The sequence below is a fragment of the Panulirus ornatus genome, chromosome 7, assembly GCF_036320965.1.
Source record: "Panulirus ornatus isolate Po-2019 chromosome 7, ASM3632096v1, whole genome shotgun sequence".
NCBI classification, from domain to species: domain Eukaryota; kingdom Metazoa; phylum Arthropoda; class Malacostraca; order Decapoda; family Palinuridae; genus Panulirus; species Panulirus ornatus.
In genome coordinates, this window is record NC_092230.1 from 31,741,399 (window position 1) to 31,755,464 (window position 14,066).

The following is a 14,066-nucleotide window of genomic DNA, read 5'->3' on the forward strand; positions in this document are numbered from 1 at the left end:
GGGGAAGAGTGGTTTGGGAATGTCTTGGGAGTAAAGTCAGGGGTTAGTGAGAGGACAAGAGCAAGGGAAGGAGTAGCACTACTCCTGAAATAGGAGTTGTGGGAGTATGTGACAGCATAAGAAAGTAATTTCTAGACTGATATGGGTAAAACTGAAAGTTGATGGAGAGAGATGGGTGATTATTGGTGCATACGCACCTGGGCATGAGAAGAATGATCATGAGAGGCAACTGTTTTGGGAGCAGCTGAATGAGTGTGTTAGTGGTTTTGATGCACAAGACTGGGTTATAGTGATGGGTGGTTTGAGTGCAAAGGTGAGTAATGTGGCAGTTGAGAGAATAATTGGTATACATGGGGTGTTCAGTGTTGTAAATGGAAATGGTGAGGAGCTTGTAGATTTATGTGCTGAAAAAGGACTGGTGATTGGGAATACGTGGTTTAAAAAGCAAGATATACATAAGTATACGTATGTAAGTAGGAGAGATGGTCAGAGAGCGTTATTGGATTACGTGTTAATTGATAGGTGCGCGAAAGAGAGACTTTTGGATGTTAATGTGCTGAGAGGTGCAACTGGAGGGATGTCTGATCATTATCTTGTGGAGGCGAAGGTGAAGATTTGTATGGGTTTTCAGAAAAGAAGAGAGAATGTTGGGGTGAAGAGAGTGGTGAGAGTAAGTGAGCTTGGGAAGGAGACTTGTGTGAGGAAGGACCAGGAGAGACTGAGTACAGAATGGAAAAAGGTGAGAACAAAGGAGGTAAGGGGAGTGGGGGAGGAATGGGATGTATTTAGGGAAGCAGTGATGGCTTGCGCAAAAGATGCTTGTGGTATGAGAAACGTGGGAGGTGGGTTGATTAGAAAGGGTAGGGGATGAAGAAGTAAGATTATTAGTAAAAGAGAAGAGAGAGGCATTTGGACGATTTTTGCAGGGAAAAAATGCAAATGAGTGGGAGATGTATAAAAGAAAGAGGCAGGAGGTCAAGAGAAAGGTGCAAGAGGTGAAAAAGAGGGCAAATGAGAGTTGGGGTGAGAGAGTATCATTAAATTTTAGGGAGAATAAAAAGATGTTTTGGAAGGAGGTAAATAAAGTGCATAAGACAAAGGAGCTAATGGGAACTTCAGTGAAGGGGGCTAATGGGGAGGTGTAAACAAGTAGTGGTGATGTGAGAAAGAGATGGAGTGAGTATTTTGAAGGTTTGTTGAATGTGTTTCATGATAGAGTGGCAGATATAGGGTGTTTTGGTCGAGGTGGTGTGCAAAGTGAGAGGGTTAGGGAAAATGATTTGGTAAACAGAGAAGAGGTAGTATAAGCTTTGCGGAAGATGAAAGCCGGCAAGGCAGCAGGTTTGGATGGTATTGCAGTGGAATTTATTATAAAAGGGGGTGACTGTATTGTTAACTGGTTGGTAAGGTTATCTAATGTATGTATGATTCATGGTGAGGTGCCTGAGGATTGGCGGAATGCGTGCATAGTGCCATTGTACAAAGGCAAAGGGGATAAGAGTGAGTGCTCAAATGACAGAGGTATAAGTTTGTTGAGTATTCCTGGTAAATTATATGGGAGGGTATTGATTGAGAGGGTGATGGCATGTACAGAGCATCAGATTGGGGAAGAGCAGTGTGGTTTCAGAAGTGGTAGAGGATGTGTGGATCAGGAGTTTGCTTTGAAGAATGTATGTGGGAAATACTTAGAAAAGCAAATGGATTTGTATGTGGTATTTATGGATCTGGGGAAGGCATATGATAGAGTTGATAGAGATGCTCTGTGGAAGGTATTAAGAATATATGGTGTGGGAGGCAAGTTGTTAGAAGCAGTGAAAAGTTTTCATCGAGGATATCATGCATGTGTACGTGTAGGAAGAGAGGAAAGTGATAGGTTCTCAGTGAACGTATGTTTGCGGAAGGGGTGTGTGATGTCTCCATGGTTGTTTAATTTGTTTATGGATGGGGTTGTTAGGGAGGTGAATGCAAAAGTTTTGGAAAGAGGGGCAAGTATGAAGTCTGTTGGGGATGAGAGAGCTTGGGAAGTGATTCAGTTGTTGTTTGCTGATGATACAGCGCTGGTGGCTGATTCATGTGAGAAACTGCAGAGGCTGGTGACTGAGTTTGGTAAAGTGTGTGAAAGAAGAAAGAGTAAATGTGAATAAGAGCAAGGTTATTAGGTACAGTAGGGTTGAGGGTCAAGTCAACTGGGAGGTAAGTTTGAATGGAGAAAAACTGGAGGAAATAAAGTGTTTTAGATATATGGGAGTGGATCTGGCAGTGGATGGAACCATGGAAGCGGAAGTGAATCATAGGGAGGGGGAGGGGCGAAAATTCTGGGAGCCTTGAAGAATGTTTGGAAGTCAAGAACACTATCTCGGAAAGCAAAAATGGGTATGTTTGAAGGAATAGTGGTTCCAACAATGTTATATGGTTGCGAGGTGTGGGCTATGGATAGAGTTGTGTGCAGGAGGGTGGATGTGCTGGAAATGAGATGTTTGAGGACAATATGTGGTGTGAGGTGGTTTGATCAAGTAAGTAATGTAAGGGTAAGAGAGATGTGTGGAAATAAAAACTGTGTGGTTGAGAGAGCAGAAGAGGGTGTTTTGAAATGGTTGGGTCACATGGAGAGAATGAGAGAGGAAAGATTGACCAAGAGGATATATGTATCAGAGGTGGAGGGAACAAGAAGTGGGAGACCAAATTGGAGGTGGAAAGATGGAGTGAAAAAGATTTTGAGTGATCGGGGCCTGAACATGCAGGAGGGTGAAAGGCGTGCAAGGAATAGAGTGAATTGGAACGATGTGGTATACCGGGGTCGACGTGCTGTCAATGGATTGAACCAGGGCATGTGAAGTGTCTGGGGTAAACCATGGAAAGTTCTGTGGGGCCTGGATGTGGAAAGGGAGCTGTGGTTTCGGTGCATTATTACATGACAGCTAGAGACTGAGTGTGAACTAATGGGGCCTTTGTTGTCTTTTCCTAGCGCTACCTCGCACACATGAGGGGGGAGGGGGTTGTTATTCCATGTGTGGTGAGGTGGCGATGGGAATAAATAAAGGCAGACAGTATGAATTGTGTACATGTGTATATATGTATATGTTTGTGTGTGTATACATATGTGTACATTGAGATGTATAGGTATGTATATATGCGTGTGTGGACGTGTATGTATATACATGTGTATGTGGGTGGGTTGGGCCATTCTTTCGTCTGTTTCCTTGCGCTACCTCGCTAACATGGGAGACAGCGACAAAGCAAAATAAATAAAAAAAAAGCTGTGTAGGTATGTATATTTGCGTGTGTGGACGTATGTATATACATGTGTATGGGGGGGGGTTGGGCCATTTCTTTCGCCTGTTTCCTTGCGCTACCTCGCAAACGCGGGAGACAGCGACAAAGTATATAAAAAAAAAAAAAAAAAAAAATATATATATATATATATATACATATATATATATATATATTTTTTTTTTTTTTTTTTTTTTAATACTTTGTCGCTGTCTCCCGCGTTTGCGAGGTAGCGCAAGGAAACAGACGAAAGAAATTGGCCCAACCCCCCCCCCCCCATATACATGTACATACACACGTCCACACACGCAAATATACATACCTACACAGCTTTCCATGGTTTACCCCAGACGCTTCACATGCCTTGCTTCAATCCACTGACAGCACGTCAACCCCTGTATACCACATGACTCCAATTCACTCTATTTCTTGCCCTCCTTTCACCCTCCTGCATGTTCAGGCCCCGATCACACAAAATCTTTTTCACTCCATCTTTCCACCTCCAATTTGGTCTCCCTCTTCTCCTCGTTCCCTCCACCTCCGACACATATATCCTCTTGGTCAATCTCTCCTCACTCATTCTCTCCATGTGCCCAAACCATTTCAAAACACCCTCTTCTGCTCTCTCAACCACGCTCTTTTTATTTCCACACATCTCTCTTACCCTTACGTTACTTACTCGCTCAAACCACCTCACACCACACATTGTCCTCAAACATCTCATTTCCAGCACATCCATCCTCCTGCGCACATCTCTATCCATAGCCCACGCCTCGCAACCATACAGCATTGTTGGAACCACTATTCCCTCAAACATACCCATTTTTGCTTTCCGAGATAATGTTCTCGACTTCCACACATTTTTCAAGGCTCCCAAAATTTTCGCCCCCTCCCCCACCCTATGATCCACTTCCGCTTCCATGGTTCCATCCGCTGACAGATCCACTCCCAGATATCTAAAACACTTCACTTCCTCCAGTTTTTCTCCATTCAAACTCACCTCCCAATTGACTTGACCCTCACCCCTACTGTACCTAATAACCTTGCTCTTATTCACATTTACTCTCAACTTTCTTCTTCCACACACTTTACCAAACTTTTTTTTTTTTCCCCCAAAAGAAGGAACAGAGGAGAGGTCCAGGTGAGGATATTCCCTCAAAGGCCCAGTCCTCTGTTCTTAACGCTACCTCGCTATCGCGGGAAATAGCGAATAGTATGAAAAAAAAAAAAAAAAAAAAAATATATATATATATATATATATATATATATATATATATATATATATATATATATATATATATATTTATTTATTTATTTTCCTTTGTCACTGTCTCCCGCGTTTGCGAGGTAGGGCAAGAAAACAGATGAAAGAAATGGCCCAACACACCCCCATACACAATCTATATACATTCACGTCCACACACGCGAATATACATACCTATACATCTCAATGTACACATATATATACACACACAGACACATACATATATACCCATGCACACAATTCACACTGTATGCCTTTATTCATTCCCATCGATACCTCGCCACACATGGAATACCATCCCCCTCCCCCCTCATGTGTGCGAGGTAGGACTAGGAAAAGACAACAAAGGCCCCATTCGTTCACACTCAGTCTCTACCTGTCATGCAATAATGCCCGAAACCACAGCTCCCTTTCCACATCCAGGCCCCACACAACTTTCCATGGTTTACCCCAGATGCTTCACATGCCCTGATTCAATCCACTGACTGCACGTCAACCCCGGTATACCACATCGATCCAATTCACTCTATTCCTTGCCCTCCTTTCACCCTCCTGCATGTTCAGGCCCCGATCACTCAAAATCTTTTTCACTCCATCTTTCCACCTCCAATTTGGTCTCCCACTTCTCCTCGTTCCCTCCACCTCCGACACATATATCCTCTTGGTCAATCTTTCCTCACTCATTCTCTCCATGTGCCCAAACCATTTCAGAACACCCTCTTCTGCTCTCTCAACCACGCTCTTTTTATTTCCACACATCTTTCTTACCCTTACATTACTTACTCGATCAAACCACCTCACACCACACATTGTCCTAAAGCATCTCATTTCCAGCACATCCACCCTCCTGCGCACAACTCTATCCATAGCCCACGCCTCGGAACCATACAACATTCTTGGAACCACTATTCCTTCAAACATACCCATTTTTGCTTTCTGAGATAATGTTCTCGACTTCCACACATTCTTCAAGGCTCCCAGGATTTTTGCCCCCTCCCCCACCCTATGATTCACTTCCGCTTCCATGGTTCCATCCGCTGCCAGATCCACTCCCAGATATCTAAAACACTTTACTTCCTCCAGTTTTTCTCCATTCAAACTTACCTCCCAATTGACTTGACCCTCAACCCTACTGTACCTAATAACCTTGCTCTTATTCACATTTACTCTTACCAAACTCAGTCACCAGCTTCTGCAGTTTCTCACATGAATCAGCCACCAGCGCTGTATCATCAGCGAACAACAACTGACTCACTTCCCAAGCTCTCTCATCCACAACAGACTTCATACTTGCCCCTCTTTCCAAAACTCTTGCATTCACCTCCCTAACAACCCCATCCATAAACAAATTAAACAACCATGGAGACATCACACACCCCTGCCGCAAACCTACATTCACTGAGAACCAATCACTTTCCTCTCTTCCTACACGTACACATGCCTTACATCCTCGATAAAAACTTTTCATTGCTTCTAACAACTTGCCTCCCACACCATATATTCTTAATACCTTCCACAGAGCATCTCTATCAACTCTATCATATGCCTTCTCCAGATCCATAAATGCTACATACAAATCCATTTGCTTTTCTAAGTATTTCTCACATACATTCTTCAAAGCAAACACCTGATCCACACATCCTCCACCACTTCTGAAACCACACTGCTCTTCCCCAATCTGATGCTCTGTACATGCCATCACCCTCTCAATCAATACCCTCCCATATAATTTACCAGGAATACTCAACAAACTTATACCTCTGTAATTTGAGCACTCACTCTTATCTCCTTTGCCTTTGTACAATGGCACTATGCACGCATTCCGCCAATCCTCAGGCACCTCACCATGAGTCATACATACATTAAATAACCTTACCAACCAGTCAACAATACTGTCACCCCCTTTTTTAATAAATTCCACTGCAATACCATCCAAACCTGCTGCCTTGCCGGCTTTCATCTTCCGCAAAGCTTTTACTACCTCTTCTCTGTTTACCAAATCATTTTCCCTAACCCTCTCACTTTGCACACCACCTCGACCAAAACACCCTATATCTGCCACTCTATCATCAAACACATTCAACAAACCTTCAAAATACTCACTCCATCTCCTTCTTACATCACCACTACTTGTTATCACCTCCCCATTTGCGCCCTTCACTGAAGTTCCCATTTGCTCCCTTGTTTTACGCACTTTATTTACCTCCTTCCAGAACATCTTTTTATTCTTCCTAAAATTTTAATGATACTCTCTCACCCCAACTCTCATTTGCCCTCTTTTTCACCTCTTGCACCTTTCTCTTGACCTCCTGTCTCTTTCTTTTATACATCTCCCACTCAATTGCATTTTTTCTCTGCAAAAATCGTCCAAATGCCTCTCTCTTCTCTTTTACTAATAATCTTACTTCTTCATCCCACCACTCACTACCCTTTCTAATCAACCCACCTCCCACTCTTCTCATGCCACAAGCATCTTTTGCGCAATCCATCACTGATTCCCTAAATACATCCCATTCCTCCCCCACTCCCCTTACTTCCATTGTTCTCACCTTTTTCCATTCTGTACTCAGTCTCTCCTGGTACTTCCTCACACAAGTCTCCTTCCCAAGCTCACTTACTCTCACCACCCTCTTCACCCCAACATTCTTCTTTTCTGAAAACCCATACAAATCTTCACCTTAGCCTCCACAAGATAATGATCAGACATCCCTCCAGTTGCACCTCTCGGCACACTAACATCCAAAAGTCTCTCTTTCGCGCGCCTGTCAATTAACACATAATTCAATAACACTCTCTGGCCATCTCTCCTACTTACATATATATACTTATGTATATCTCGCTTTTTAAACCAGGTATTCCCAATCACCAGTCCTTTTTCAGCACATAAATCTACAAGCTCTTCACCATTTCCATTTACAACACTGAACACCCCATGTATACCAATTATTCCCTCAACTGCCACATTACTCACCTTTGCATTCAAATCACCCATCACTATAACCCGGTCTTGTGCATCAAAACCACTAACACACTCATTCAGCTGCTCCCAAAACACTTGCCTCTCATGATCTTTCTTCTCATGCCCAGGTGCATATGCACCAATAATCACCCATCTCTCTCGATCAACTATATATATATATATATATATTTTTTTTTTTTGCTTTGTCTATGTCTCCCGCGTTTGCGAGGTAGCGCAAGGAAACAGACGAAAGAAATGGCCCAACCCACCCCCATACACATGTATATACATACGTCCACACACGCAAATATACATACCTACACAGCTTTCCATGGTTTACCCCAGACGCTTCACATGCCTTGATTCAATCCACTGACAGCACGTCAACCCCGGTATACCACATCGCTCCAATTCACTCTATTCCTTGCCCTCCTTTCACCCTCCTGCATGTTCAGGCCCCGATCACACAAAATCTTTTTCACTCCATCTTTCCACCTCCAATTTGGTCTCCCTCTTCTCCTCGTTCCCTCCACCTCCGACACATATATTCTCTTGGTCAATCTTTCCTCACTCATTCTCTCCATGTGCCCGAACCATTTCAAAACACCCTCTTCTGCTCTCTCAACCACGCTCTTTTTATTTCCACACATCTCTCTTACCCTTACATTACTTACTCGATCAAACCACCTCACACCACACATTGTCCTCAAACATCTCATTTCCAGCACATCCATCCTCTTGCGCACAACTCTATCCATAGCCCACCCCTCGCAACCATACAACATTGTTGGAACCACTATTCCTTCAAACATACCCATTTTTGCTTTACGAGATAATGTTCTCGACTTCCACACCTTCTTATATATATATAAGGTTATTTAATGTATGTATGACTCATGGTGAGGTGCCTGAGGATTGGCGGAATGCGTGCATAGTGCCATTGTACAAAGGCAAAGGGGATAAGAGTGAGTGCTCAAATTATAGAGGTATAAGTTTGAGTATTCCTGGTAAATTATATGGGAGGGTATTGATTGAGAGGGTGAAAGCATGTACAGAGCATCAGATTGGGGAAGAGCAGTGTGGTTTCAGAAGTGGTAGAGGATGTGTGGATCAGGTGTTTGCTTTGAAGAATGTATGTGAGAAATACTTAGAAAAGCAAATGGATTTGTATGTAGCATTTATGGATCTGGAGAAGGCATATGATAGAGTTGATAGAGATGCTCTGTGGAAGGTATTAAGAATATATGGTGTGGGAGGCAAGTTGTTAGAAGCAGTGAAAAGTTTTTATCGAGGATGTAAGGCATGTGTACGTGTAGGAAGAGAGGAAAGTGATTGGTTCTCAGTGAATGTAGGTTTGCAGCAGGGGTGTGTGATGTCTCTATGGTTGTTTAATTTGTTTATGGATGGGGTTGTTAGGGAGGTGAATGCAAGAGTTTTGGAAAGAGGGGCAAGTATGAAGTCTGTTGTGAATGAGAGAGGTTGGGAAGTGAGTCAGTTGTTGTTCGCTGATGATACAGTGCTGGTGGCGAATTCATGTGAGAAACTGCAGAAGCTGGTGACTGAGTTTGGTAAAGTGTGTGAAAGAAGAAAGTTAAGAGTAAATGTGAATAAGAGCAATGTTATTAGGTACAGTAGGGTTTAGGGTCAAGTCAATTGGGAGGTAAGTTTGAATGGAGAAAAACTGGAGGAAGTAAAGTGTTTCAGATATCTGGGAGTGGATCTGGCAGCGGATGGAACCATGGAAGCGGAAGTGAATCATAGGGTGGGGGAGGGGGCGAAAATCCTGGGAGCCTTGAAGAATGTATGGAAGTCGAGAACATTATCTCGGAAAGCAAAAATGGGTATGTTTGAAGGAATAGTGGTTCCAACAATGTTGTATGGTTGCGAGGCGTGGGCTATGGATAGAGTTGTGCGCAAGAGGGTGGATGTGCTGGAAATGAGATGTTTGAGGACAATGTGTGGTGTAAGGTGGTTTGATTGAGTAAGTAATGTAAGGGTAAGAGAGATGTATGGAAATAAAAAGAGAGCAGAAGAGGGTGTTTTGAAATGGTTTGGGCACATGGAGAGAATGAGTGAGGAAAGATTGACCAAGAGGATATATGTGTCGGAGGTGGAGGGAACGATGAGAAGTGGGAGACCAAATTGGAGGTGGAAAGATGGAGTGAAAAAGATTTTGAGTGATCGGGGCCTGAACATGCAGGACGGTGAAAGGCGGGCAAGGAATAGAGTGAATTGGATCGATGTGGTATACCGGGGTTGACGTGCTGTCAGTGGATTGAATCAGGGCATGTGAAGCGTCTGGGGTAAACCATGGAAAGTTGTGTGGGGCCTGGATGTGGAAAGGGAGCTGTGGTTTCGGGCATTATTGCATGACAGCTAGAGACTGAGTGTGAACGAATGAGGCCTTTGTTGTCTTTTCCTAGCGCTACCTCGCACGCATGAGGGGGGGAGGGGGATGGTATTCCATGTGTGGCGAGGTGACGATGGGAATGAATAAAGGCAGACAGTGTGAATTGTGTGCATGGGTATATATGTATGTGTCTGTGTTTGTATATATATGTGTACATTGAGATGTATAGGTATGTATATTTGCGTGTGTGGACGAGTATGTATATACATGTGTATGGGGGTGGGTTGGGCCATTTCTTTCATCTGTTTCCTTGCGCTACCTCGCAAACGCGGAGACAGCGACAAAGTATATTAAAAAAAAAAAAATACTATATATTATTATATATATATATATATAATATATATATTTATATCTCTTTTTTTTTTTTTTTTTTTTTTTCCCCAAAAGAAGGAACAGAGGAGAGGTCCAGGTGAGGATATTCCCTCAAAGGCCCAGTCCTCTGTTCTTAACGCTACCTCGCTATCGCGGGAAATAGCGAATAGTATGAAAAAAAAAAAAAAAAAAAAAATATATATATATATATATATATATATATATATATATATATATATATATATATATATATATATTTATTTATTTATTTTCCTTTGTCACTGTCTCCCGCGTTTGCGAGGTAGGGCAAGAAAACAGATGAAAGAAATGGCCCAACACACCCCCATACACAATCTATATACATTCACGTCCACACACGCGAATATACATACCTATACATCTCAATGTACACATATATATACACACACAGACACATACATATATACCCATGCACACAATTCACACTGTATGCCTTTATTCATTCCCATCGATACCTCGCCACACATGGAATACCATCCCCCTCCCCCCTCATGTGTGCGAGGTAGGACTAGGAAAAGACAACAAAGGCCCCATTCGTTCACACTCAGTCTCTACCTGTCATACAATAATGCCCGAAACCACAGCTCCCTTTCCACATCCAGGCCCCACACAACTTTCCATGGTTTACCCCAGATGCTTCACATGCCCTGATTCAATCCACTGACTGCATGTCAACCCCGGTATACCACATCAATCCAATTCACTCTATTCCTTGCCCTCCTTTCACCCTCCTGCATGTTCAGGACCCGATCACTCAAAATCTTTTTCACTCCATCTTTCCACCTCCAATTTGGTCTCCCACTTCTCCTCGTTCCCTCCACCTCCGACACATATATCCTCTTGGTCAATCTTTCCTCACTCATTCTCTCCATGTGCCCAAACCATTTCAGAACACCCTCTTCTGCTCTCTCAACCACGCTCTTTTTATTTCCACACATCTCTCTTACCCTTACATTACTTACTCGATCAAACCACCTCACACCACACATTGTCCTAAAGCATCTCATTTCCAGCACATCCACCCTCCTGCGCACAACTCTATCCATAGCCCACGCCTCGGAACCATACAACATTGTTGGAACCACTATTCCTTCAAACATACCCATTTTTGCTTTCTGAGATAATGTTCTCGACTTCCACACATTCTTCAAGGCTCCCAGGATTTTTGCCCCCTCCCCCACCCTATGATTCACTTCCGCTTCCATGGTTCCATCCGCTGCCAGATCCACTCCCAGATATCTAAAACACTTTACTTCCTCCAGTTTTTCTCCATTCAAACTTACCTCCCAATTGACTTGACCCTCAACCCTACTGTACCTAATAACCTTGCTCTTATTCACATTTACTCTTACCAAACTCAGTCACCAGCTTCTGCAGTTTCTCACATGAATCAGCCACCAGCGCTGTATCATCAGCGAACAACAACTGACTCACTTCCCAAGCTCTCTCATCCACAACAGACTTCATACTTGCCCCTCTTTCCAAAACTCTTGCATTCACCTCCCTAACAACCCCATCCATAAACAAATTAAACAACCATGGAGACATCACACACCCCTGCCGCAAACCTACATTCACTGAGAACCAATCACTTTCCTCTCTTCCTACACGTACACATGCCTTACATCCTCGATAAAAACTTTTCATTGCTTCTAACAACTTGCCTCCCACACCATATATTCTTAATACCTTCCACAGAGCATCTCTATCAACTCTATCATATGCCTTCTCCAGATCCATAAATGCTACATACAAATCCATTTGCTTTTCTAAGTATTTCTCACATACATTCTTCAAAGCAAACACCTGATCCACACATCCTCTACCACTTCTGAAACCACACTGCTCTTCCCCAATCTGATGCTCTGTACATGCCATCACCCTCTCAATCAATACCCTCCCATATAATTTACCAGGAATACTCAACAAACTTATACCTCTGTAATTTGAGCACTCACTCTTATCTCCTTTGCCTTTGTACAATGGCACTATGCACGCATTCCGCCAATCCTCAGGCACCTCACCATGAGTCATACATACATTAAATAACCTTACCAACCAGTCAACAATACTGTCACCCCCTTTTTTAATAAATTCCACTGCAATACCATCCAAACCTGCTGCCTTGCCGGCTTTCATCTTCCGCAAAGCTTTTACTACCTCTTCTCTGTTTACCAAATCATTTTCCCTAACCCTCTCACTTTGCACACCACCTCGACCAAAACACCCTATATCTGCCACTCTATCATCAAACACATTCAACAAACCTTCAAAATACTCACTCCATCTCCTTCTTACATCACCACTACTTGTTATCACCTCCCCATTTGCGCCCTTCACTGAAGTTCCCATTTGCTCCCTTGTTTTACGCACTTTATTTACCTCCTTCCAGAACATCTTTTTATTCTTCCTAAAATTTTAATGATACTCTCTCACCCCAACTCTCATTTGCCCTCTTTTTCACCTCTTGCACCTTTCTCTTGACCTCCTGTCTCTTTCTTTTATACATCTCCCACTCAATTGCATTTTTTCTCTGCAAAAATCGTCCAAATGCCTCTCTCTTCTCTTTTACTAATAATCTTACTTCTTCATCCCACCACTCACTACCCTTTCTAATCAACCCACCTCCCACTCTTCTCATGCCACAAGCATCTTTTGCGCAATCCATCACTGATTCCCTAAATACATCCCATTCCTCCCCCACTCCCCTTACTTCCATTGTTCTCACCTTTTTCCATTCTGTACTCAGTCTCTCCTGGTACTTCCTCACACAAGTCTCCTTCCCAAGCTCACTTACTCTCACCACCCTCTTCACCCCAACATTCATTCTTCTTTTCTGAAAACCCATACAAATCTTCACCTTAGCCTCCACAAGATAATGATCAGACATCCCTCCAGTTGCACCTCTCGGCACACTAACATCCAAAAGTCTCTCTTTCGCGCGCCTGTCAATTAACACATAATTCAATAACACTCTCTGGCCATCTCTCCTACTTACATATATATACTTATGTATATCTCGCTTTTTAAACCAGGTATTCCCAATCACCAGTCCTTTTTCAGCACATAAATCTACAAGCTCTTCACCATTTCCATTTACAACACTGAACACCCCATGTATACCAATTATTCCCTCAACTGCCACATTACTCACCTTTGCATTCAAATCACCCATCACTATAACCCGGTCTTGTGCATCAAAACCACTAACACACTCATTCAGCTGCTCCCAAAACACTTGCCTCTCATGATCTTTCTTCTCATGCCCAGGTGCATATGCACCAATAATCACCCATCTCTCTCCATCAACTATATATATATATATATATATTTTTTTTTTTTGCTTTGTCTATGTCTCCCGCGTTTGCGAGGTAGCGCAAGGAAACAGACGAAAGAAATGGCCCAACCCACCCCCATACACATGTATATACATACGTCCACACACGCAAATATACATACCTACACAGCTTTCCATGGTTTACCCCAGACGCTTCACATGCCTTGATTCAATCCACTGACAGCACGTCAACCCCGGTATACCACATCGCTCCAATTCACTCTATTCCTTGCCCTCCTTTCACCCTCCTGCATGTTCAGGCCCCGATCACACAAAATCTTTTTCACTCCATCTTTCCACCTCCAATTTGGTCTCCCTCTTCTCCTCGTTCCCTCCACCTCCGACACATATATTCTCTTGGTCAATCTTTCCTCACTCATTCTCTCCATGTGCCCGAACCATTTCAAAACACCCTCTTCTGCTCTCTCAACCACGCTCTTTTTATTTCCACACATCTCTCTTACCCTTACATTAC

At 43.1% G+C, this 14,066-nt stretch overlaps 1 protein-coding gene across 2 annotated transcripts in view; it reads right to left on the reverse strand.

Moving 5' to 3' along the window:
* LOC139749506 (centrosomal protein of 104 kDa) overlaps positions 1 to 14,066 on the reverse strand; it is a 467,215-nt gene that overhangs the window by 40,364 nt on the left and 412,785 nt on the right. The gene's annotated exons all lie outside the window — the stretch shown is intronic.